Here is a 24,276-nt window from a genome sequence, read left to right as displayed (position 1 = left end):
AAGCTAAAGTCGCAGAAATGTCACACATATTTGGCCTGCAACTTTCTGTGCGACAAATTCAGACAGGAAAAATCAGTATAAATCCTTAGAAAATTATCCCCCAGTGTCTCCATCTGCTGGCGGTATTGAATAAGCATTGCTGCACTGATGGGGTATGCATTAGACGAAAAAAAAGAAGAAAAAGAAGAATAATACGCCCAGAAAAGAGGCGAAAAGGAGAAAAACGTAAAAAAACGTGAAAAAAAAGTAAGAGGAAGAGAAGGGAAAAAAAGGTGGAAATGGGTTTAAAAGTGATTTCGGCGGAGAAATATATATATATATATATATATATATATATATATATATATATATACGCGCACACACACACATATATATAAACGTATTCTCCGTTGAGATATTGCAGCCGCTGCTGTGTCCAGGCCCAGGAGCCTTAGCACTGTGCTGTGATGTCACTCAATACCACTGACATCACTAGGTGTAAACAACATCTCTCCTTTGCTGTGTATGTGACTATGGAGCTGTTTGGTGATGTCGTCTATTATGGCCTTCATAGAAGCAACAGGAGATTGTTGCATCCATCTAGAACCCTCAGAACTACAGTGCTATGATGTCACTCACTTCCACAGGCCTTGCAGAGTGTAAACAACAACAACCCAGCTTTGTTGTGTATGTAACCATAGGGATTGTGATGTCACCTAGAACCTTCACAGCAGCGACAGCTTTATGAGGAGCATCAGCACTGCTCTGCCTGAGCAGAACCATCACCGCCATAGGTTGTCAAATAACCCGGATTTAACCCACACAGGTAAGTCCAATGGGGTGCAGGCATGTCCTCTATGCTTACAGCTTCCCGTGGGTGTTGGTTTGATACCGTTTGGGGACAGCCAAGGAGGCATCTGCAGGCAACAAAGGTAGGTGTGTGCTTGTGTGTGTGTTTCCTATGCAGATCCTAAGCCCAGTGTCACATGCAAGTAGGAGGAGTAAGAAGGGTTCCTGGCAAATCCGGGTTATGGATTGCATTTAAAAAGGCCCCGTGGGAGTGCAATGGGCCCCTGTCTTGCTGCTTAGCAATAATGGTATGGGTTTAGGTTCTGCTGTGTGTACTGGTGGTTGACTGCCCCCCAGCCCAGAGTGTGCATGGAAAATTGTCTGGCAGCCTCCCTGACAGCAAGCAGTGATAGTGCCCATGAAGGGGACCTTGTTGGGCCCGCCCCTTTCACGGTTATCGCTTCTCGGCCTTTTGGCTAAGATCAAGTGTAGTATCTGTTCTTATCAGTTTAATATCTGATACGTCCCCTATCTGGGGACCATATATTAAATGGATTTTTGAGAACGGGGGCCGATTTCGAAGCTTGCTTCCGTCGCCCTATGCATTGACCCGATATGGCAGTATCTTCGGGTACAGTGCACCACCCCCTTACAGGGTTAAAAAGAAAGATTCCTACTTTCATTGCTACCTGCTTGCTGGCTAGCCAGCTAGCCAGCCCTGTGGGCCTTGCTGCTGCTGCTGCTGCTGCTGCAGCCAAAAAACAAAAGGTGGTGCTGCTGCTGCTTCTGCTGCTTCTGCTTGTGTCTGGCCGCTGTTGGAGCGTCCAGGCACAGGACTTCTGCTGCTGCTGACTAAATGGCCTCCTTAATTGGATCATTTGAGTAGCCAGCACACCTGTGCAGGTAGGGCATGACATGATAGGCAGCTGCCTTGATAGCGGGTGGGTGCTGAATGTTCCTAATTGACAAAATAAGATTAATGCTTATGAAGAAATATAAAATCTCATCCCTTCCCCAATATCGCGCCACACCCCTACCCCTTAATTCCCTGGTTGAACTTGATGGACATATGTCTTTTTTCGACCGTACTAACTATGTAACTATGTAACATAACATGGGGGGGTCTCCTGGCTGTTCACACAGGTGTGTCATTGCTGTACATTGACCATGCATTGCTTCTGTGGTATTGCAAAGGCAAAGACAAATGCTTCCAGCCATCCATTGCACTAATGGATTGGTCATCAGCTGGCTGTCTATGTCCCGCATCAATATAGACCAAAGTACAGAGGGTTAGGCTATGCTATAGTGCACCTACCTGATGCATCAGAAGGTGCGAGGCCCTTGCTAAATTCTGTGCACAGACTTTGAGATCTATGCTTTAGACTGTATCTAAACCTGCTCCAACATGGACTGACATTCTGGCCTACTTTCAGCCGATGCGACTTGTCTGTCGCTGAACAGTCGCTTTTTATGTATTCAGCACCTATGTATAATGTTGTAAAAATGCTCTAGAAGCTAAAGTCGCAGAAATGTCACACATATTTGGCCTGCAACTTTCTGTGCGACAAATTCAGACAGGAAAAATCAGTATAAATCCTTAGAAAATTATCCCCCAGTGTCTCCATCTGCTGGCGGTATTGAATAAGCATTGCTGCACTGATGGGGTATGCATTAGACGAAAAAAAAGAAGAAAAAGAAGAATAATACGCCCAGAAAAGAGGCGAAAAGGAGAAAAACGTAAAAAAACGTGAAAAAAAAGTAAGAGGAAGAGAAGGGAAAAAAAGGTGGAAATGGGTTTAAAAGTGATTTCGGCGGAGAAATATATATATATATATATATATATATATATATATATATATATATATATACGCGCACACACACACATATATATAAACGTATTCTCCGTTGAGATATTGCAGCCGCTGCTGTGTCCAGGCCCAGGAGCCTTAGCACTGTGCTGTGATGTCACTCAATACCACTGACATCACTAGGTGTAAACAACATCTCTCCTTTGCTGTGTATGTGACTATGGAGCTGTTTGGTGATGTCGTCTATTATGGCCTTCATAGAAGCAACAGGAGATTGTTGCATCCATCTAGAACCCTCAGAACTACAGTGCTATGATGTCACTCACTTCCACAGGCCTTGCAGAGTGTAAACAACAACAACCCAGCTTTGTTGTGTATGTAACCATAGGGATTGTGATGTCACCTAGAACCTTCACAGCAGCGACAGCTTTATGAGGAGCATCAGCACTGCTCTGCCTGAGCAGAACCATCACCGCCATAGGTTGTCAAATAACCCGGATTTAACCCACACAGGTAAGTCCAATGGGGTGCAGGCATGTCCTCTATGCTTACAGCTTCCCGTGGGTGTTGGTTTGATACCGTTTGGGGACAGCCAAGGAGGCATCTGCAGGCAACAAAGGTAGGTGTGTGCTTGTGTGTGTGTTTCCTATGCAGATCCTAAGCCCAGTGTCACATGCAAGTAGGAGGAGTAAGAAGGGTTCCTGGCAAATCCGGGTTATGGATTGCATTTAAAAAGGCCCCGTGGGAGTGCAATGGGCCCCTGTCTTGCTGCTTAGCAATAATGGTATGGGTTTAGGTTCTGCTGTGTGTACTGGTGGTTGACTGCCCCCCAGCCCAGAGTGTGCATGGAAAATTGTCTGGCAGCCTCCCTGACAGCAAGCAGTGATAGTGCCCATGAAGGGGACCTTGTTGGGCCCGCCCCTTTCATGGTTATCGCTTCTCGGCCTTTTGGCTAAGATCAAGTGTAGTATCTGTTCTTATCAGTTTAATATCTGATACGTCCCCTATCTGGGGACCATATATTAAATGGATTTTTGAGAACGGGGGCCGATTTCGAAGCTTGCTTCCGTCGCCCTATGCATTGACCCGATATGGCAGTATCTTCGGGTACAGTGCACCACCCCCTTACAGGGTTAAAAAGAAAGATTCCTACTTTCATTGCTACCTGCTTGCTGGCTAGCCAGCTAGCCAGCCCTGTGGGCCTTGCTGCTGCTGCTGCTGCTGCTGCAGCCAAAAAACAAAAGGTGGTGCTGCTGCTGCTTCTGCTGCTTCTGCTTGTGTCTGGCCGCTGTTGGAGCGTCCAGGCACAGGACTTCTGCTGCTGCTGACTAAATGGCCTCCTTAATTGGATCATTTGAGTAGCCAGCACACCTGTGCAGGTAGGGCATGACATGATAGGCAGCTGCCTTGATAGCGGGTGGGTGCTGAATGTTCCTAATTGACAAAATAAGATTAATGCTTATGAAGAAATATAAAATCTCATCCCTTCCCCAATGTCGCGCCACACCCCTACCCCTTAATTCCCTGGTTGAACTTGATGGACATATGTCTTTTTTCGACCGTACTAACTATGTAACTATGTAACATAACATGGGGGGGTCTCCTGGCTGTTCACACAGGTGTGTCATTGCTGTACATTGACCATGCATTGCTTCTGTGGTATTGCAAAGGCAAAGACAAATGCTTCCAGCCATCCATTGCACTAATGGATTGGTCATCAGCTGGCTGTCTATGTCCCGCATCAATATAGACCAAAGTACAGAGGGTTAGGCTATGCTATAGTGCACCTACCTGATGCATCAGAAGGTGCGAGGCCCTTGCTAAATTCTGTGCACAGACTTTGAGATCTATGCTTTGACTGTATCTAAACCTGCTCCAACATGGACTGACATTCTGGCCTACTTTCAGCCGATGCGACTTGTCTGTCGCTGAACAGTCGCTTTTTATGTATTCAGCACCTATGTATAATGTTGTAAAAATGCTCTAGAAGCTAAAGTCGCAGAAATGTCACACATATTTGGCCTGCAACTTTCTGTGCGACAAATTCAGACAGGAAAAATCAGTATAAATCCTTAGAAAATTATCCCCCAGTGTCTCCATCTGCTGGCGGTATTGAATAAGCATTGCTGCACTGATGGGGTATGCATTAGACGAAAAAAAAGAAGAAAAAGAAGAATAATACGCCCAGAAAAGAGGCGAAAAGGAGAAAAACGTAAAAAAACGTGAAAAAAAAGTAAGAGGAAGAGAAGGGAAAAAAAGGTGGAAATGGGTTTAAAAGTGATTTCGGCGGAGAATATATATATATATATATATATATATATATATATATATATATATATACGCGCACACACACACATATATATAAACGTATTCTCCGTTGAGATATTGCAGCCGCTGCTGTGTCCAGGCCCAGGAGCCTTAGCACTGTGCTGTGATGTCACTCAATACCACTGACATCACTAGGTGTAAACAACATCTCTCCTTTGCTGTGTATGTGACTATGGAGCTGTTTGGTGATGTCGTCTATTATGGCCTTCATAGAAGCAACAGGAGATTGTTGCATCCATCTAGAACCCTCAGAACTACAGTGCTATGATGTCACTCACTTCCACAGGCCTTGCAGAGTGTAAACAACAACAACCCAGCTTTGTTGTGTATGTAACCATAGGGATTGTGATGTCACCTAGAACCTTCACAGCAGCGACAGCTTTATGAGGAGCATCAGCACTGCTCTGCCTGAGCAGAACCATCACCGCCATAGGTTGTCAAATAACCCGGATTTAACCCACACAGGTAAGTCCAATGGGGTGCAGGCATGTCCTCTATGCTTACAGCTTCCCGTGGGTGTTGGTTTGATACCGTTTGGGGACAGCCAAGGAGGCATCTGCAGGCAACAAAGGTAGGTGTGTGCTTGTGTGTGTGTTTCCTATGCAGATCCTAAGCCCAGTGTCACATGCAAGTAGGAGGAGTAAGAAGGGTTCCTGGCAAATCCGGGTTATGGATTGCATTTAAAAAGGCCCCGTGGGAGTGCAATGGGCCCCTGTCTTGCTGCTTAGCAATAATGGTATGGGTTTAGGTTCTGCTGTGTGTACTGGTGGTTGACTGCCCCCCAGCCCAGAGTGTGCATGGAAAATTGTCTGGCAGCCTCCCTGACAGCAAGCAGTGATAGTGCCCATGAAGGGGACCTTGTTGGGCCCGCCCCTTTCACGGTTATCGCTTCTCGGCCTTTTGGCTAAGATCAAGTGTAGTATCTGTTCTTATCAGTTTAATATCTGATACGTCCCCTATCTGGGGACCATATATTAAATGGATTTTTGAGAACGGGGGCCGATTTCGAAGCTTGCTTCCGTCGCCCTATGCATTGACCCGATATGGCAGTATCTTCGGGTACAGTGCACCACCCCCTTACAGGGTTAAAAAGAAAGATTCCTACTTTCATTGCTACCTGCTTGCTGGCTAGCCAGCTAGCCAGCCCTGTGGGCCTTGCTGCTGCTGCTGCTGCTGCTGCAGCCAAAAAACAAAAGGTGGTGCTGCTGCTGCTTCTGCTGCTTCTGCTTGTGTCTGGCCGCTGTTGGAGCGTCCAGGCACAGGACTTCTGCTGCTGCTGACTAAATGGCCTCCTTAATTGGATCATTTGAGTAGCCAGCACACCTGTGCAGGTAGGGCATGACATGATAGGCAGCTGCCTTGATAGCGGGTGGGTGCTGAATGTTCCTAATTGACAAAATAAGATTAATGCTTATGAAGAAATATAAAATCTCATCCCTTCCCCAATATCGCGCCACACCCCTACCCCTTAATTCCCTGGTTGAACTTGATGGACATATGTCTTTTTTCGACCGTACTAACTATGTAACTATGTAACATAACATGGGGGGGTCTCCTGGCTGTTCACACAGGTGTGTCATTGCTGTACATTGACCATGCATTGCTTCTGTGGTATTGCAAAGGCAAAGACAAATGCTTCCAGCCATCCATTGCACTAATGGATTGGTCATCAGCTGGCTGTCTATGTCCCGCATCAATATAGACCAAAGTACAGAGGGTTAGGCTATGCTATAGTGCACCTACCTGATGCATCAGAAGGTGCGAGGCCCTTGCTAAATTCTGTGCACAGACTTTGAGATCTATGCTTTAGACTGTATCTAAACCTGCTCCAACATGGACTGACATTCTGGCCTACTTTCAGCCGATGCGACTTGTCTGTCGCTGAACAGTCGCTTTTTATGTATTCAGCACCTATGTATAATGTTGTAAAAATGCTCTAGAAGCTAAAGTCGCAGAAATGTCACACATATTTGGCCTGCAACTTTCTGTGCGACAAATTCAGACAGGAAAAATCAGTATAAATCCTTAGAAAATTATCCCCCAGTGTCTCCATCTGCTGGCGGTATTGAATAAGCATTGCTGCACTGATGGGGTATGCATTAGACGAAAAAAAAGAAGAAAAAGAAGAATAATACGCCCAGAAAAGAGGCGAAAAGGAGAAAAACGTAAAAAAACGTGAAAAAAAAGTAAGAGGAAGAGAAGGGAAAAAAAGGTGGAAATGGGTTTAAAAGTGATTTCGGCGGAGAATATATATATATATATATATATATATATATATATATATATATATATATATATACGCGCACACACACACATATATATAAACGTATTCTCCGTTGAGATATTGCAGCCGCTGCTGTGTCCAGGCCCAGGAGCCTTAGCACTGTGCTGTGATGTCACTCAATACCACTGACATCACTAGGTGTAAACAACATCTCTCCTTTGCTGTGTATGTGACTATGGAGCTGTTTGGTGATGTCGTCTATTATGGCCTTCATAGAAGCAACAGGAGATTGTTGCATCCATCTAGAACCCTCAGAACTACAGTGCTATGATGTCACTCACTTCCACAGGCCTTGCAGAGTGTAAACAACAACAACCCAGCTTTGTTGTGTATGTAACCATAGGGATTGTGATGTCACCTAGAACCTTCACAGCAGCGACAGCTTTATGAGGAGCATCAGCACTGCTCTGCCTGAGCAGAACCATCACCGCCATAGGTTGTCAAATAACCCGGATTTAACCCACACAGGTAAGTCCAATGGGGTGCAGGCATGTCCTCTATGCTTACAGCTTCCCGTGGGTGTTGGTTTGATACCGTTTGGGGACAGCCAAGGAGGCATCTGCAGGCAACAAAGGTAGGTGTGTGCTTGTGTGTGTGTTTCCTATGCAGATCCTAAGCCCAGTGTCACATGCAAGTAGGAGGAGTAAGAAGGGTTCCTGGCAAATCCGGGTTATGGATTGCATTTAAAAAGGCCCCGTGGGAGTGCAATGGGCCCCTGTCTTGCTGCTTAGCAATAATGGTATGGGTTTAGGTTCTGCTGTGTGTACTGGTGGTTGACTGCCCCCCAGCCCAGAGTGTGCATGGAAAATTGTCTGGCAGCCTCCCTGACAGCAAGCAGTGATAGTGCCCATGAAGGGGACCTTGTTGGGCCCGCCCCTTTCACGGTTATCGCTTCTCGGCCTTTTGGCTAAGATCAAGTGTAGTATCTGTTCTTATCAGTTTAATATCTGATACGTCCCCTATCTGGGGACCATATATTAAATGGATTTTTGAGAACAGGGGCCGATTTCGAAGCTTGCTTCCGTCGCCCTATGCATTGACCCGATATGGCAGTATCTTCGGGTACAGTGCACCACCCCCTTACAGGGTTAAAAAGAAAGATTCCTACTTTCATTGCTACCTGCTTGCTGGCTAGCCAGCTAGCCAGCCCTGTGGGCCTTGCTGCTGCTGCTGCTGCTGCTGCAGCCAAAAAACAAAAGGTGGTGCTGCTGCTGCTTCTGCTTGTGTCTGGCCGCTGTTGGAGCGTCCAGGCACAGGACTTCTGCTGCTGCTGACTAAATGGCCTCCTTAATTGGATCATTTGAGTAGCCAGCACACCTGTGCAGGTAGGGCATGACATGATAGGCAGCTGCCTTGATAGCGGGTGGGTGCTGAATGTTCCTATGACAAAATAAGATTAATGCTTATGAAGAAATATAAAATCTCATCCCTTCCCCAATATCGCGCCACACCCCTACCCCTTAATTCCCTGGTTGAACTTGATGGACATATGTCTTTTTTCGACCGTACTAACTATGTAACTATGTAACATAACATGGGGGGGTCTCCTGGCTGTTCACACAGGTGTGTCATTGCTGTACATTGACCATGCATTGCTTCTGTGGTATTGCAAAGGCAAAGACAAATGCTTCCAGCCATCCATTGCACTAATGGATTGGTCATCAGCTGGCTGTCTATGTCCCGCATCAATATAGACCAAAGTACAGAGGGTTAGGCTATGCTATAGTGCACCTACCTGATGCATCAGAAGGTGCGAGGCCCTTGCTAAATTCTGTGCACAGACTTTGAGATCTATGCTTTAGACTGTATCTAAACCTGCTCCAACATGGACTGACATTCTGGCCTACTTTCAGCCGATGCGACTTGTCTGTCGCTGAACAGTCGCTTTTTATGTATTCAGCACCTATGTATAATGTTGTAAAAATGCTCTAGAAGCTAAAGTCGCAGAAATGTCACACATATTTGGCCTGCAACTTTCTGTGCGACAAATTCAGACAGGAAAAATCAGTATAAATCCTTAGAAAATTATCCCCCAGTGTCTCCATCTGCTGGCGGTATTGAATAAGCATTGCTGCACTGATGGGGTATGCATTAGACGAAAAAAAAGAAGAAAAAGAAGAATAATACGCCCAGAAAAGAGGCGAAAAGGAGAAAAACGTAAAAAAACGTGAAAAAAAAGTAAGAGGAAGAGAAGGGAAAAAAAGGTGGAAATGGGTTTAAAAGTGATTTCGGCGGAGAATATATATATATATATATATATATATATATATATATATATATATACGCGCACACACACACATATATATAAACGTATTCTCCGTTGAGATATTGCAGCCGCTGCTGTGTCCAGGCCCAGGAGCCTTAGCACTGTGCTGTGATGTCACTCAATACCACTGACATCACTAGGTGTAAACAACATCTCTCCTTTGCTGTGTATGTGACTATGGAGCTGTTTGGTGATGTCGTCTATTATGGCCTTCATAGAAGCAACAGGAGATTGTTGCATCCATCTAGAACCCTCAGAACTACAGTGCTATGATGTCACTCACTTCCACAGGCCTTGCAGAGTGTAAACAACAACAACCCAGCTTTGTTGTGTATGTAACCATAGGGATTGTGATGTCACCTAGAACCTTCACAGCAGCGACAGCTTTATGAGGAGCATCAGCACTGCTCTGCCTGAGCAGAACCATCACCGCCATAGGTTGTCAAATAACCCGGATTTAACCCACACAGGTAAGTCCAATGGGGTGCAGGCATGTCCTCTATGCTTACAGCTTCCCGTGGGTGTTGGTTTGATACCGTTTGGGGACAGCCAAGGAGGCATCTGCAGGCAACAAAGGTAGGTGTGTGCTTGTGTGTGTGTTTCCTATGCAGATCCTAAGCCCAGTGTCACATGCAAGTAGGAGGAGTAAGAAGGGTTCCTGGCAAATCCGGGTTATGGATTGCATTTAAAAAGGCCCCGTGGGAGTGCAATGGGCCCCTGTCTTGCTGCTTAGCAATAATGGTATGGGTTTAGGTTCTGCTGTGTGTACTGGTGGTTGACTGCCCCCCAGCCCAGAGTGTGCATGGAAAATTGTCTGGCAGCCTCCCTGACAGCAAGCAGTGATAGTGCCCATGAAGGGGACCTTGTTGGGCCCGCCCCTTTCACGGTTATCGCTTCTCGGCCTTTTGGCTAAGATCAAGTGTAGTATCTGTTCTTATCAGTTTAATATCTGATACGTCCCCTATCTGGGGACCATATATTAAATGGATTTTTGAGAACGGGGGCCGATTTCGAAGCTTGCTTCCGTCGCCCTATGCATTGACCCGATATGGCAGTATCTTCGGGTACAGTGCACCACCCCCTTACAGGGTTAAAAAGAAAGATTCCTACTTTCATTGCTACCTGCTTGCTGGCTAGCCAGCTAGCCAGCCCTGTGGGCCTTGCTGCTGCTGCTGCTGCTGCTGCTGCTGCAGCCAAAAAACAAAAGGTGGTGCTGCTGCTGCTTCTGCTGCTTCTGCTTGTGTCTGGCCGCTGTTGGAGCGTCCAGGCACAGGACTTCTGCTGCTGCTGACTAAATGGCCTCCTTAATTGGATCATTTGAGTAGCCAGCACACCTGTGCAGGTAGGGCATGACATGATAGGCAGCTGCCTTGATAGCGGGTGGGTGCTGAATGTTCCTAATTGACAAAATAAGATTAATGCTTATGAAGAAATATAAAATCTCATCCCTTCCCCAATATCGCGCCACACCCCTACCCCTTAATTCCCTGGTTGAACTTGATGGACATATGTCTTTTTTCGACCGTACTAACTATGTAACTATGTAACATAACATGGGGGGGTCTCCTGGCTGTTCACACAGGTGTGTCATTGCTGTACATTGACCATGCATTGCTTCTGTGGTATTGCAAAGGCAAAGACAAATGCTTCCAGCCATCCATTGCACTAATGGATTGGTCATCAGCTGGCTGTCTATGTCCCGCATCAATATAGACCAAAGTACAGAGGGTTAGGCTATGCTATAGTGCACCTACCTGATGCATCAGAAGGTGCGAGGCCCTTGCTAAATTCTGTGCACAGACTTTGAGATCTATGCTTTAGACTGTATCTAAACCTGCTCCAACATGGACTGACATTCTGGCCTACTTTCAGCCGATGCGACTTGTCTGTCGCTGAACAGTCGCTTTTTATGTATTCAGCACCTATGTATAATGTTGTAAAAATGCTCTAGAAGCTAAAGTCGCAGAAATGTCACACATATTTGGCCTGCAACTTTCTGTGCGACAAATTCAGACAGGAAAAATCAGTATAAATCCTTAGAAAATTATCCCCCAGTGTCTCCATCTGCTGGCGGTATTGAATAAGCATTGCTGCACTGATGGGGTATGCATTAGACGAAAAAAAAGAAGAAAAAGAAGAATAATACGCCCAGAAAAGAGGCGAAAAGGAGAAAAACGTAAAAAAACGTGAAAAAAAAGTAAGAGGAAGAGAAGGGAAAAAAAGGTGGAAATGGGTTTAAAAGTGATTTCGGCGGAGAAATATATATATATATATATATATATATATATATATATATATATATACGCGCACACACACACATATATATAAACGTATTCTCCGTTGAGATATTGCAGCCGCTGCTGTGTCCAGGCCCAGGAGCCTTAGCACTGTGCTGTGATGTCACTCAATACCACTGACATCACTAGGTGTAAACAACATCTCTCCTTTGCTGTGTATGTGACTATGGAGCTGTTTGGTGATGTCGTCTATTATGGCCTTCATAGAAGCAACAGGAGATTGTTGCATCCATCTAGAACCCTCAGAACTACAGTGCTATGATGTCACTCACTTCCACAGGCCTTGCAGAGTGTAAACAACAACAACCCAGCTTTGTTGTGTATGTAACCATAGGGATTGTGATGTCACCTAGAACCTTCACAGCAGCGACAGCTTTATGAGGAGCATCAGCACTGCTCTGCCTGAGCAGAACCATCACCGCCATAGGTTGTCAAATAACCCGGATTTAACCCACACAGGTAAGTCCAATGGGGTGCAGGCATGTCCTCTATGCTTACAGCTTCCCGTGGGTGTTGGTTTGATACCGTTTGGGGACAGCCAAGGAGGCATCTGCAGGCAACAAAGGTAGGTGTGTGCTTGTGTGTGTGTTTCCTATGCAGATCCTAAGCCCAGTGTCACATGCAAGTAGGAGGAGTAAGAAGGGTTCCTGGCAAATCCGGGTTATGGATTGCATTTAAAAAGGCCCCGTGGGAGTGCAATGGGCCCCTGTCTTGCTGCTTAGCAATAATGGTATGGGTTTAGGTTCTGCTGTGTGTACTGGTGGTTGACTGCCCCCCAGCCCAGAGTGTGCATGGAAAATTGTCTGGCAGCCTCCCTGACAGCAAGCAGTGATAGTGCCCATGAAGGGGACCTTGTTGGGCCCGCCCCTTTCACGGTTATCGCTTCTCGGCCTTTTGGCTAAGATCAAGTGTAGTATCTGTTCTTATCAGTTTAATATCTGATACGTCCCCTATCTGGGGACCATATATTAAATGGATTTTTGAGAACGGGGGCCGATTTCGAAGCTTGCTTCCGTCGCCCTATGCATTGACCCGATATGGCAGTATCTTCGGGTACAGTGCACCACCCCCTTACAGGGTTAAAAAGAAAGATTCCTACTTTCATTGCTACCTGCTTGCTGGCTAGCCAGCTAGCCAGCCCTGTGGGCCTTGCTGCTGCTGCTGCTGCTGCTGCTGCAGCCAAAAAACAAAAGGTGGTGCTGCTGCTGCTTCTGCTGCTTCTGCTTGTGTCTGGCCGCTGTTGGAGCGTCCAGGCACAGGACTTCTGCTGCTGCTGACTAAATGGCCTCCTTAATTGGATCATTTGAGTAGCCAGCACACCTGTGCAGGTAGGGCATGACATGATAGGCAGCTGCCTTGATAGCGGGTGGGTGCTGAATGTTCCTAATTGACAAAATAAGATTAATGCTTATGAAGAAATATAAAATCTCATCCCTTCCCCAATATCGCGCCACACCCCTACCCCTTAATTCCCTGGTTGAACTTGATGGACATATGTCTTTTTTCGACCGTACTAACTATGTAACTATGTAACATAACATGGGGGGGTCTCCTGGCTGTTCACACAGGTGTGTCATTGCTGTACATTGACCATGCATTGCTTCTGTGGTATTGCAAAGGCAAAGACAAATGCTTCCAGCCATCCATTGCACTAATGGATTGGTCATCAGCTGGCTGTCTATGTCCCGCATCAATATAGACCAAAGTACAGAGGGTTAGGCTATGCTATAGTGCACCTACCTGATGCATCAGAAGGTGCGAGGCCCTTGCTAAATTCTGTGCACAGACTTTGAGATCTATGCTTTAGACTGTATCTAAACCTGCTCCAACATGGACTGACATTCTGGCCTACTTTCAGCCGATGCGACTTGTCTGTCGCTGAACAGTCGCTTTTTATGTATTCAGCACCTATGTATAATGTTGTAAAAATGCTCTAGAAGCTAAAGTCGCAGAAATGTCACACATATTTGGCCTGCAACTTTCTGTGCGACAAATTCAGACAGGAAAAATCAGTATAAATCCTTAGAAAATTATCCCCCAGTGTCTCCATCTGCTGGCGGTATTGAATAAGCATTGCTGCACTGATGGGGTATGCATTAGACGAAAAAAAAGAAGAAAAAGAAGAATAATACGCCCAGAAAAGAGGCGAAAAGGAGAAAAACGTAAAAAAACGTGAAAAAAAAGTAAGAGGAAGAGAAGGGAAAAAAAGGTGGAAATGGGTTTAAAAGTGATTTCGGCGGAGAAATATATATATATATATATATATATATATATATATATATATACGCGCACACACACACATATATATAAACGTATTCTCCGTTGAGATATTGCAGCCGCTGCTGTGTCCAGGCCCAGGAGCCTTAGCACTGTGCTGTGATGTCACTCAATACCACTGACATCACTAGGTGTAAACAACATCTCTCCTTTGCTGTGTATGTGACTATGGAGCTGTTTGGTGATGTCGTCTATTATGGCCTTCATAGAAGCAACAGGAGATTGTTGCATCCATCTAGAACCCTCAGAACTACAGTGCTATGATGTCACTCACTTCCACAGGCCTTGCAGAGTGTAAACAACAACAACCCAGCTTTGTTGTGTATGTAACCATAGGGATTGTGATGTCACCTAGAACCTTCACAGCAGCGACAGCTTTATGAGGAGCATCAGCACTGCTCTGCCTGAGCAGAACCATCACCGCCATAGGTTGTCAAATAACCCGGATTTAACCCACACAGGTAAGTCCAATGGGGTGCAGGCATGTCCTCTATGCTTACAGCTTCCCGTGGGTGTTGGTTTGATACCGTTTGGGGACAGCCAAGGAGGCATCTGCAGGCAACAAAGGTAGGTGTGTGCTTGTGTGTGTGTTTCCTATGCAGATCCTAAGCCCAGTGTCACATGCAAGTAGGAGGAGTAAGAAGGGTTCCTGGCAAATCCGGGTTATGGATTGCATTTAAAAAGGCCCCGTGGGAGTGCAATGGGCCCCTGTCTTGCTGCTTAGCAATAATGGTATGGGTTTAGGTTCTGCTGTGTGTACTGGTGGTTGACTGCCCCCCAGCCCAGAGTGTGCATGGAAAATTGTCTGGCAGCCTCCCTGACAGCAAGCAGTGATAGTGCCCATGAAGGGGACCTTGTTGGGCCCGCCCCTTTCACGGTTATCGCTTCTCGCCCTTTTGGCTAAGATCAAGTGTAGTATCTGTTCTTATCAGTTTAATATCTGATACGTCCCCTATCTGGGGACCATATATTAAATGGATTTTTGAGAACGGGGGCCGATTTCGAAGCTTGCTTCCGTCGCCCTATGCATTGACCCGATATGGCAGTATCTTCGGGTACAGTGCACCACCCCCTTACAGGGTTAAAAAGAAAGATTCCTACTTTCATTGCTACCTGCTTGCTGGCTAGCCAGCTAGCCAGCCCTGTGGGCCTTGCTGCTGCTGCTGCTGCTGCTGCAGCCAAAAAACAAAAGGTGGTGCTGCTGCTGCTTCTGCTGCTTCTGCTTGTGTCTGGCCGCTGTTGGAGCGTCCAGGCACAGGACTTCTGCTGCTGCTGACTAAATGGCCTCCTTAATTGGATCATTTGAGTAGCCAGCACACCTGTGCAGGTAGGGCATGACATGATAGGCAGCTGCCTTGATAGCGGGTGGGTGCTGAATGTTCCTAATTGACAAAATAAGATTAATGCTTATGAAGAAATATAAAATCTCATCCCTTCCCCAATATCGCGCCACACCCCTACCCCTTAATTCCCTGGTTGAACTTGATGGACATATGTCTTTTTTCGACCGTACTAACTATGTAACTATGTAACATAACATGGGGGGGTCTCCTGGCTGTTCACACAGGTGTGTCATTGCTGTACATTGACCATGCATTGCTTCTGTGGTATTGCAAAGGCAAAGACAAATGCTTCCAGCCATCCATTGCACTAATGGATTGGTCATCAGCTGGCTGTCTATGTCCCGCATCAATATAGACCAAAGTACAGAGGGTTAGGCTATGCTATAGTGCACCTACCTGATGCATCAGAAGGTGCGAGGCCCTTGCTAAATTCTGTGCACAGACTTTGAGATCTATGCTTTAGACTGTATCTAAACCTGCTCCAACATGGACTGACATTCTGGCCTACTTTCAGCCGATGCGACTTGTCTGTCGCTGAACAGTCGCTTTTTATGTATTCAGCACCTATGTATAATGTTGTAAAAATGCTCTAGAAGCTAAAGTCGCAGAAATGTCACACATATTTGGCCTGCAACTTTCTGTGCGACAAATTCAGACAGGAAAAATCAGTATAAATCCTTAGAAAATTATCCCCCAGTGTCTCCATCTGCTGGCGGTATTGAATAAGCATTGCTGCACTGATGGGGTATGCATTAGACGAAAAAAAAGAAGAAAAAGAAGAATAATACGCCCAGAAAAGAGGCGAAAAGGAGAAAAACGTAAAAAAACGTGAAAAAAAAGTAAGAGGAAGAGAAGGGAAAAAAAGGTGGAAATGGGTTTAAAAGTGATTTCGGCGGAGAAATATATATATATATATATATATATATATATATATATATATATATATACGCGCACACACACACATATATATAAACGTATTCTCCGTTGAGATATTGCAGCCGCTGCTGTGTCCAGGCCCAGGAGCCTTAGCACTGTGCTGTGATGTCACTCAATACCACTGACATCACTAGGTGTAAACAACATCTCTCCTTTGCTGTGTATGTGACTATGGAGCTGTTTGGTGATGTCGTCTATTATGGCCTTCATAGAAGCAACAGGAGATTGTTGCATCCATCTAGAACCCTCAGAACTACAGTGCTATGATGTCACTCACTTCCACAGGCCTTGCAGAGTGTAAACAACAACAACCCAGCTTTGTTGTGTATGTAACCATAGGGATTGTGATGTCACCTAGAACCTTCACAGCAGCGACAGCTTTATGAGGAGCATCAGCACTGCTCTGCCTGAGCAGAACCATCACCGCCATAGGTTGTCAAATAACCCGGATTTAACCCACACAGGTAAGTCCAATGGGGTGCAGGCATGTCCTCTATGCTTACAGCTTCCCGTGGGTGTTGGTTTGATACCGTTTGGGGACAGCCAAGGAGGCATCTGCAGGCAACAAAGGTAGGTGTGTGCTTGTGTGTGTGTTTCCTATGCAGATCCTAAGCCCAGTGTCACATGCAAGTAGGAGGAGTAAGAAGGGTTCCTGGCAAATCCGGGTTATGGATTGCATTTAAAAAGGCCCCGTGGGAGTGCAATGGGCCCCTGTCTTGCTGCTTAGCAATAATGGTATGGGTTTAGGTTCTGCTGTGTGTACTGGTGGTTGACTGCCCCCCAGCCCAGAGTGTGCATGGAAAATTGTCTGGCAGCCTCCCTGACAGCAAGCAGTGATAGTGCCCATGAAGGGGACCTTGTTGGGCCCGCCCCTTTCACGGTTATCGCTTCTCGGCCTTTTGGCTAAGATCAAGTGTAGTATCTGTTCTTATCAGTTTAATATCTGATACGTCCCCTATCTGGGGACCATATATTAAATGGATTTTTGAGAACGGGGGCCGATTTCGAAGCTTGCTTCCGTCGCCCTATGCATTGACCCGATATGGCAGTATCTTCGGGTACAGTGCACCACCCCCTTACAGGGTTAAAAAGAAAGATTCCTACTTTCATTGCTACCTGCTTGCTGGCTAGCCAGCTAGCCAGCCCTGTGGGCCTTGCTGCTGCTGCTGCTGCTGCTGCAGCCAAAAAACAAAAGGTGGTGCTGCTGCTGCTTCTGCTGCTTCTGCTTGTGTCTGGCCGCTGTTGGAGCGTCCAGGCACAGGACTTCTGCTGCTGCTGACTAAATGGCCTCCTTAATTGGATCATTTGAGTAGCCAGCACACCTGTGCAGGTAGGGCATGACATGATAGGCAGCTGCCTTGATAGCGGGTGGGTGCTGAATGTTCCTAATTGACAAAATAAGATTAATGCTTATGAAGAAATATAAAATCTCATCCCTTCCCCAATATCGCGCCACACCCCTACCCCTTAATTCCCTGGTTGAACTTGATGGACATATGTCTTTTTTCGACCGTACTAACTATGTAACTATGTAACATAACATGGGGGGGTCTCCTGGCTGTTCACACAGGTGTGTCATTGCTGTACATTGACCATGCATTGCTTCTGTGGTATTGCAAAGGCAAAGACAAATGCTTCCAGCCATCCATTGCACTAATGGATTGGTCATCAGCTGGCTGTCTATGTCCCGCATCAATATAGACCAAAGTACAGAGGGTTAGGCTATGCTATAGTGCACCTACCTGATGCATCAGAAGGTGCGAGGCCCTTGCTAAATTCTGTGCACAGACTTTGAGATCTATGCTTTAGACTGTATCTAAACCTGCTCCAACATGGACTGACATTCTGGCCTACTTTCAGCCGATGCGACTTGTCTGTCGCTGAACAGTCGCTTTTTATGTATTCAGCACCTATGTATAATGTTGTAAAAATGCTCTAGAAGCTAAAGTCGCAGAAATGTCACACATATTTGGCCTGCAACTTTCTGTGCGACAAATTCAGACAGGAAAAATCAGTATAAATCCTTAGAAAATTATCCCCCAGTGTCTCCATCTGCTGGCGGTATTGAATAAGCATTGCTGCACTGATGGGGTATGCATTAGACGAAAAAAAAGAAGAAAAAGAAGAATAATACGCCCAGAAAAGAGGCGAAAAGGAGAAAAACGTAAAAAAACGTGAAAAAAAAGTAAGAGGAAGAGAAGGGAAAAAAAGGTGGAAATGGGTTTAAAAGTGATTTCGGCGGAGAAATATATATATATATATATATATATATATATATATATATACGCGCACACACACACATATATATATAAACGTATTCTCCGTTGAGATATTGCAGCCGCTGCTGTGTCCAGGCCCAGGAGCCTTAGCACTGTGCTGTGATGTCACTCAATACCACTGACATCACTAGGTGTAAACAACATCTCTCCTTTGCTGTGTATGTGACTATGGAGCTGTTTGGTGATGTCGTCTATTATGGCCTTCATAGAAGCAACAGGAGATTGTTGCATCCATCTAGAACCCTCAGAACTACAGTGCTATGATGTCACTCACTTCCACAGGCCTTGCAGAGTGTAAACAACAACAACCCAGCTTTGTTGTGTATGTAACCATAGGGATTGTGATGTCACCTAGAACCTTCACAGCAGCGACAGCTTTATGAGGAGCATCAGCACTGCTCTGCCTGAGCAGAACCATCACCGCCATAGGTTGTCAAATAACCCGGATTTAACCCACACAGGTAAGTCCAATGGGGTGCAGGCATGTCCTCTATGCTTACAGCTTCCCGTGGGTGTTGGTTTGATACCGTTTGGGGACAGCCAAGGAGGCATCTGCAGGCAACAAAGGTAGGTGTGTGCTTGTGTGTGTGTTTCCTATGCAGATCCTAAGCCCAGTGTCACATGCAAGTAGGAGGAGTAAGAAGGGTTCCTGGCAAATCCGGGTTATGGATTGCATTTAAAAAGGCCCCGTGGGAGTGCAATGGGCCCCTGTCTTGCTGCTTAGCAATAATGGTATGGGTTTAGGTTCTGCTGTGTGTACTGGTGGTTGACTGCCCCCCAGCCCAGAGTGTGCATGGAAAATTGTCTGGCAGCCTCCCTGACAGCAAGCAGTGATAGTGCCCATGAAGGGGACCTTGTTGGGCCCGCCCCTTTCACGGTTATCGCTTCTCGGCCTTTTGGCTAAGATCAAGTGTAGTATCTGTTCTTATCAGTTTAATATCTGATACGTCCCCTATCTGGGGACCATATATTAAATGGATTTTTGAGAACGGGGGCCGATTTCGAAGCTTGCTTCCGTCGCCCTATGCATTGACCCGATATGGCAGTATCTTCGGGTACAGTGCACCACCCCCTTACAGGGTTAAAAAGAAAGATTCCTACTTTCATTGCTACCTGCTTGCTGGCTAGCCAGCTAGCCAGCCCTATGGGCCTTGCTGCTGCTGCTGCTGCTGCAGCCAAAAAACAAAAGGTGGTGCTGCTGCTGCTTCTGCTGCTTCTGCTTGTGTCTGGCCGCTGTTGGAGCGTCCAGGCACAGGACTTCTGCTGCTGCTGACTAAATGGCCTCCTTAATTGGATCATTTGAGTAGCCAGCACACCTGTGCAGGTAGGGCATGACATGATAGGCAGCTGCCTTGATAGCGGGTGGGTGCTGAATGTTCCTAATTGACAAAATAAGATTAATGCTTATGAAGAAATATAAAATCTCATCCCTTCCCCAATATCGCGCCACACCCCTACCCCTTAATTCCCTGGTTGAACTTGATGGACATATGTCTTTTTTCGACCGTACTAACTATGTAACTATGTAACATAACATGGGGGGGTCTCCTGGCTGTTCACACAGGTGTGTCATTGCTGTACATTGACCATGCATTGCTTCTGTGGTATTGCAAAGGCAAAGACAAATGCTTCCAGCCATCCATTGCACTAATGGATTGGTCATCAGCTGGCTGTCTATGTCCCGCATCAATATAGACCAAAGTACAGAGGGTTAGGCTATGCTATAGTGCACCTACCTGATGCATCAGAAGGTGCGAGGCCCTTGCTAAATTCTGTGCACAGACTTTGAGATCTATGCTTTAGACTGTATCTAAACCTGCTCCAACATGGACTGACATTCTGGCCTACTTTCAGCCGATGCGACTTGTCTGTCGCTGAACAGTCGCTTTTTATGTATTCAGCACCTATGTATAATGTTGTAAAAATGCTCTAGAAGCTAAAGTCGCAGAAATGTCACACATATTTGGCCTGCAACTTTCTGTGCGACAAATTCAGACAGGAAAAATCAGTATAAATCCTTAGAAAATTATCCCCCAGTGTCTCCATCTGCTGGCGGTATTGAATAAGCATTGCTGCACTGATGGGGTATGCATTAGACGAAAAAAAAGAAGAAAAAGAAGAATAATACGCCCAGAAAAGAGGCGAAAAGGAGAAAAACGTAAAAAAACGTGAAAAAAAAGTAAGAGGAAGAGAAGGGAAAAAAAGGTGGAAATGGGTTTAAAAGTGATTTCGGCGGAGAATATATATATATATATATATATATATATATATATATATATATATATATATATACGCGCACACACACACATATATATAAACGTATTCTCCGTTGAGATATTGCAGCCGCTGCTGTGTCCAGGCCCAGGAGCCTTAGCACTGTGCTGTGATGTCACTCAATACCACTGACATCACTAGGTGTAAACAACATCTCTCCTTTGCTGTGTATGTGACTATGGAGCTGTTTGGTGATGTCGTCTATTATGGCCTTCATAGAAGCAACAGGAGATTGTTGCATCCATCTAGAACCCTCAGAACTACAGTGCTATGATGTCACTCACTTCCACAGGCCTTGCAGAGTGTAAACAACAACAACCCAGCTTTGTTGTGTATGTAACCATAGGGATTGTGATGTCACCTAGAACCTTCACAGCAGCGACAGCTTTATGAGGAGCATCAGCACTGCTCTGCCTGAGCAGAACCATCACCGCCATAGGTTGTCAAATAACCCGGATTTAACCCACACAGGTAAGTCCAATGGGGTGCAGGCATGTCCTCTATGCTTACAGCTTCCCGTGGGTGTTGGTTTGATACCGTTTGGGGACAGCCAAGGAGGCATCTGCAGGCAACAAAGGTAGGTGTGTGCTTGTGTGTGTGTTTCCTATGCAGATCCTAAGCCCAGTGTCACATGCAAGTAGGAGGAGTAAGAAGGGTTCCTGGCAAATCCGGGTTATGGATTGCATTTAAAAAGGCCCCGTGGGAGTGCAATGGGCCCCTGTCTTGCTGCTTAGCAATAATGGTATGGGTTTAGGTTCTGCTGTGTGTACTGGTGGTTGACTGCCCCCCAGCCCAGAGTGTGCATGGAAAATTGTCTGGCAGCCTCCCTGACAGCAAGCAGTGATAGTGCCCATGAAGGGGACCTTGTTGGGCCCGCCCCTTTCACGGTTATCGCTTCTCGGCCTTTTGGCTAAGATCAAGTGTAGTATCTGTTCTTATCAGTTTAATATCTGATACGTCCCCTATCTGGGGACCATATATTAAATGGATTTTTGAGAACGGGGGCCGATTTCGAAGCTTGCTTCCGTCGCCCTATGCATTGACCCGATATGGCAGTATCTTCGGGTACAGTGCACCACCCCCTTACAGGGTTAAAAAGAAAGATTCCTACTTTCATTGCTACCTGCTTGCTGGCTAGCCAGCTAGCCAGCCCTGTGGGCCTTGCTGCTGCTGCTGCTGCTGCTGCAGCCAAAAAACAAAAGGTGGTGCTGCTGCTGCTTCTGCTGCTTCTGCTTGTGTCTGGCCGCTGTTGGAGCGTCCAGGCACAGGACTTCTGCTGCTGCTGACTAAATGGCCTCCTTAATTGGATCATTTGAGTAGCCAGCACACCTGTGCAGGTAGGGCATGACATGATAGGCAGCTGCCTTGATAGCGGGTGGGTGCTGAATGTTCCTAATTGACAAAATAAGATTAATGCTTATGAAGAAATATAAAATCTCATCCCTTCCCCAATATCGCGCCACACCCCTACCCCTTAATTCCCTGGTTGAACTTGATGGACATATGTCTTTTTTCGACCGTACTAACTATGTAACTATGTAACATAACATGGGGGGGTCTCCTGGCTGTTCACACAGGTGTGTCATTGCTGTACATTGACCATGCATTGCTTCTGTGGTATTGCAAAGGCAAAGACAAATGCTTCCAGCCATCCATTGCACTAATGGATTGGTCATCAGCTGGCTGTCTATGTCCCGCATCAATATAGACCAAAGTACAGAGGGTTAGGCTATGCTATAGTGCACCTACCTGATGCATCAGAAGGTGCGAGGCCCTTGCTAAATTCTGTGCACAGACTTTGAGATCTATGCTTTAGACTGTATCTAAACCTGCTCCAACATGGACTGACATTCTGGCCTACTTTCAGCCGATGCGACTTGTCTGTCGCTGAACAGTCGCTTTTTATGTATTCAGCACCTATGTATAATGTTGTAAAAATGCTCTAGAAGCTAAAGTCGCAGAAATGTCACACATATTTGGCCTGCAACTTTCTGTGCGACAAATTCAGACAGGAAAAATCAGTATAAATCCTTAGAAAATTATCCCCCAGTGTCTCCATCTGCTGGCGGTATTGAATAAGCATTGCTGCACTGATGGGGTATGCATTAGACGAAAAAAAAGAAGAAAAAGAAGAATAATACGCCCAGAAAAGAGGCGAAAAGGAGAAAAACGTAAAAAAACGTGAAAAAAAAGTAAGAGGAAGAGAAGGGAAAAAAAGGTGGAAATGGGTTTAAAAGTGATTTCGGCGGAGAAATATATATATATATATATATATATATATATATATATATATATATATATACGCGCACACACACACATATATATAAACGTATTCTCCGTTGAGATATTGCAGCCGCTGCTGTGTCCAGGCCCAGGAGCCTTAGCACTGTGCTGTGATGTCACTCAATACCACTGACATCACTAGGTGTAAACAACATCTCTCCTTTGCTGTGTATGTGACTATGGAGCTGTTTGGTGATGTCGTCTATTATGGCCTTCATAGAAGCAACAGGAGATTGTTGCATCCATCTAGAACCCTCAGAACTACAGTGCTATGATGTCACTCACTTCCACAGGCCTTGCAGAGTGTAAACAACAACAACCCAGCTTTGTTGTGTATGTAACCATAGGGATTGTGATGTCACCTAGAACCTTCACAGCAGCGACAGCTTTATGAGGAGCATCAGCACTGCTCTGCCTGAGCAGAACCATCACCGCCATAGGTTGTCAAATAACCCGGATTTAACCCACACAGGTAAGTCCAATGGGGTGCAGGCATGTCCTCTATGCTTACAGCTTCCCGTGGGTGTTGGTTTGATACCGTTTGGGGACAGCCAAGGAGGCATCTGCAGGCAACAAAGGTAGGTGTGTGCTTGTGTGTGTGTTTCCTATGCAGATCCTAAGCCCAGTGTCACATGCAAGTAGGAGGAGTAAGAAGGGTTCCTGGCAAATCCGGGTTATGGATTGCATTTAAAAAGGCCCCGTGGGAGTGCAATGGGCCCCTGTCTTGCTGCTTAGCAATAATGGTATGGGTTTAGGTTCTGCTGTGTGTACTGGTGGTTGACTGCCCCCCAGCCCAGAGTGTGCATGGAAAATTGTCTGGCAGCCTCCCTGACAGCAAGCAGTGATAGTGCCCATGAAGGGGACCTTGTTGGGCCCGCCCCTTTCACGGTTATCGCTTCTCGGCCTTTTGGCTAAGATCAAGTGTAGTATCTGTTCTTATCAGTTTAATATCTGATACGTCCCCTATCTGGGGACCATATATTAAATGGATTTTTGAGAACGGGGGCCGATTTCGAAGCTTGCTTCCGTCGCCCTATGCATTGACCCGATATGGCAGTATCTTCGGGTACAGTGCACCACCCCCTTACAGGGTTAAAAAGAAAGATTCCTACTTTCATTGCTACCTGCTTGCT

At 45.9% G+C, this 24,276-nt stretch overlaps 11 non-coding genes across 11 annotated transcripts; all 11 read left to right on the top strand.

Moving 5' to 3' along the window:
* The first annotated feature begins 1,224 nt into the window (after window positions 1-1,224).
* LOC130327487 (U2 spliceosomal RNA) lies at window positions 1,225-1,415 on the top strand. The gene has a single exon (XR_008871859.1). It is a non-coding gene; the product is annotated as a U2 spliceosomal RNA (small nuclear RNA).
* A 2,093-nt stretch (window positions 1,416-3,508) lies between these two features.
* On the top strand, window positions 3,509-3,699 carry LOC130327486 (U2 spliceosomal RNA). Its single transcript, XR_008871858.1, has one exon. It is a non-coding gene; the product is annotated as a U2 spliceosomal RNA (small nuclear RNA).
* Window positions 3,700-5,788: 2,089 nt separating this feature from the next.
* LOC130327485 (U2 spliceosomal RNA) lies at window positions 5,789-5,979 on the top strand. Its single transcript, XR_008871857.1, has one exon. It is a non-coding gene; the product is annotated as a U2 spliceosomal RNA (small nuclear RNA).
* Window positions 5,980-8,075: 2,096 nt separating this feature from the next.
* Window positions 8,076-8,266, top strand: LOC130327465 (U2 spliceosomal RNA). The gene has a single exon (XR_008871839.1). It is a non-coding gene; the product is annotated as a U2 spliceosomal RNA (small nuclear RNA).
* A 2,077-nt stretch (window positions 8,267-10,343) lies between these two features.
* Window positions 10,344-10,534, top strand: LOC130327483 (U2 spliceosomal RNA). The gene has a single exon (XR_008871855.1). It is a non-coding gene; the product is annotated as a U2 spliceosomal RNA (small nuclear RNA).
* Window positions 10,535-12,629: 2,095 nt separating this feature from the next.
* LOC130327482 (U2 spliceosomal RNA) lies at window positions 12,630-12,820 on the top strand. The gene has a single exon (XR_008871854.1). It is a non-coding gene; the product is annotated as a U2 spliceosomal RNA (small nuclear RNA).
* Window positions 12,821-14,908: 2,088 nt separating this feature from the next.
* Window positions 14,909-15,099, top strand: LOC130327560 (U2 spliceosomal RNA). Its single transcript, XR_008871925.1, has one exon. It is a non-coding gene; the product is annotated as a U2 spliceosomal RNA (small nuclear RNA).
* A 2,091-nt stretch (window positions 15,100-17,190) lies between these two features.
* On the top strand, window positions 17,191-17,381 carry LOC130327480 (U2 spliceosomal RNA). The gene has a single exon (XR_008871853.1). It is a non-coding gene; the product is annotated as a U2 spliceosomal RNA (small nuclear RNA).
* Window positions 17,382-19,466: 2,085 nt separating this feature from the next.
* Window positions 19,467-19,657, top strand: LOC130327479 (U2 spliceosomal RNA). The gene has a single exon (XR_008871852.1). It is a non-coding gene; the product is annotated as a U2 spliceosomal RNA (small nuclear RNA).
* A 2,093-nt stretch (window positions 19,658-21,750) lies between these two features.
* On the top strand, window positions 21,751-21,941 carry LOC130327478 (U2 spliceosomal RNA). Its single transcript, XR_008871851.1, has one exon. It is a non-coding gene; the product is annotated as a U2 spliceosomal RNA (small nuclear RNA).
* Window positions 21,942-24,034: 2,093 nt separating this feature from the next.
* Window positions 24,035-24,225, top strand: LOC130327477 (U2 spliceosomal RNA). Its single transcript, XR_008871850.1, has one exon. It is a non-coding gene; the product is annotated as a U2 spliceosomal RNA (small nuclear RNA).
* The last annotated feature ends 51 nt before the right edge of the window (window positions 24,226-24,276 follow it).

The sequence above is a fragment of the Hyla sarda genome, unplaced genomic scaffold (assembly GCF_029499605.1).
Source record: "Hyla sarda isolate aHylSar1 unplaced genomic scaffold, aHylSar1.hap1 scaffold_300, whole genome shotgun sequence".
NCBI lineage: Eukaryota > Metazoa > Chordata > Amphibia > Anura > Hylidae > Hyla > Hyla sarda.
The sequence above is the reverse complement of the archived record's forward strand: the minus strand, read 5'-3'. Positions and strand labels throughout refer to the sequence as shown.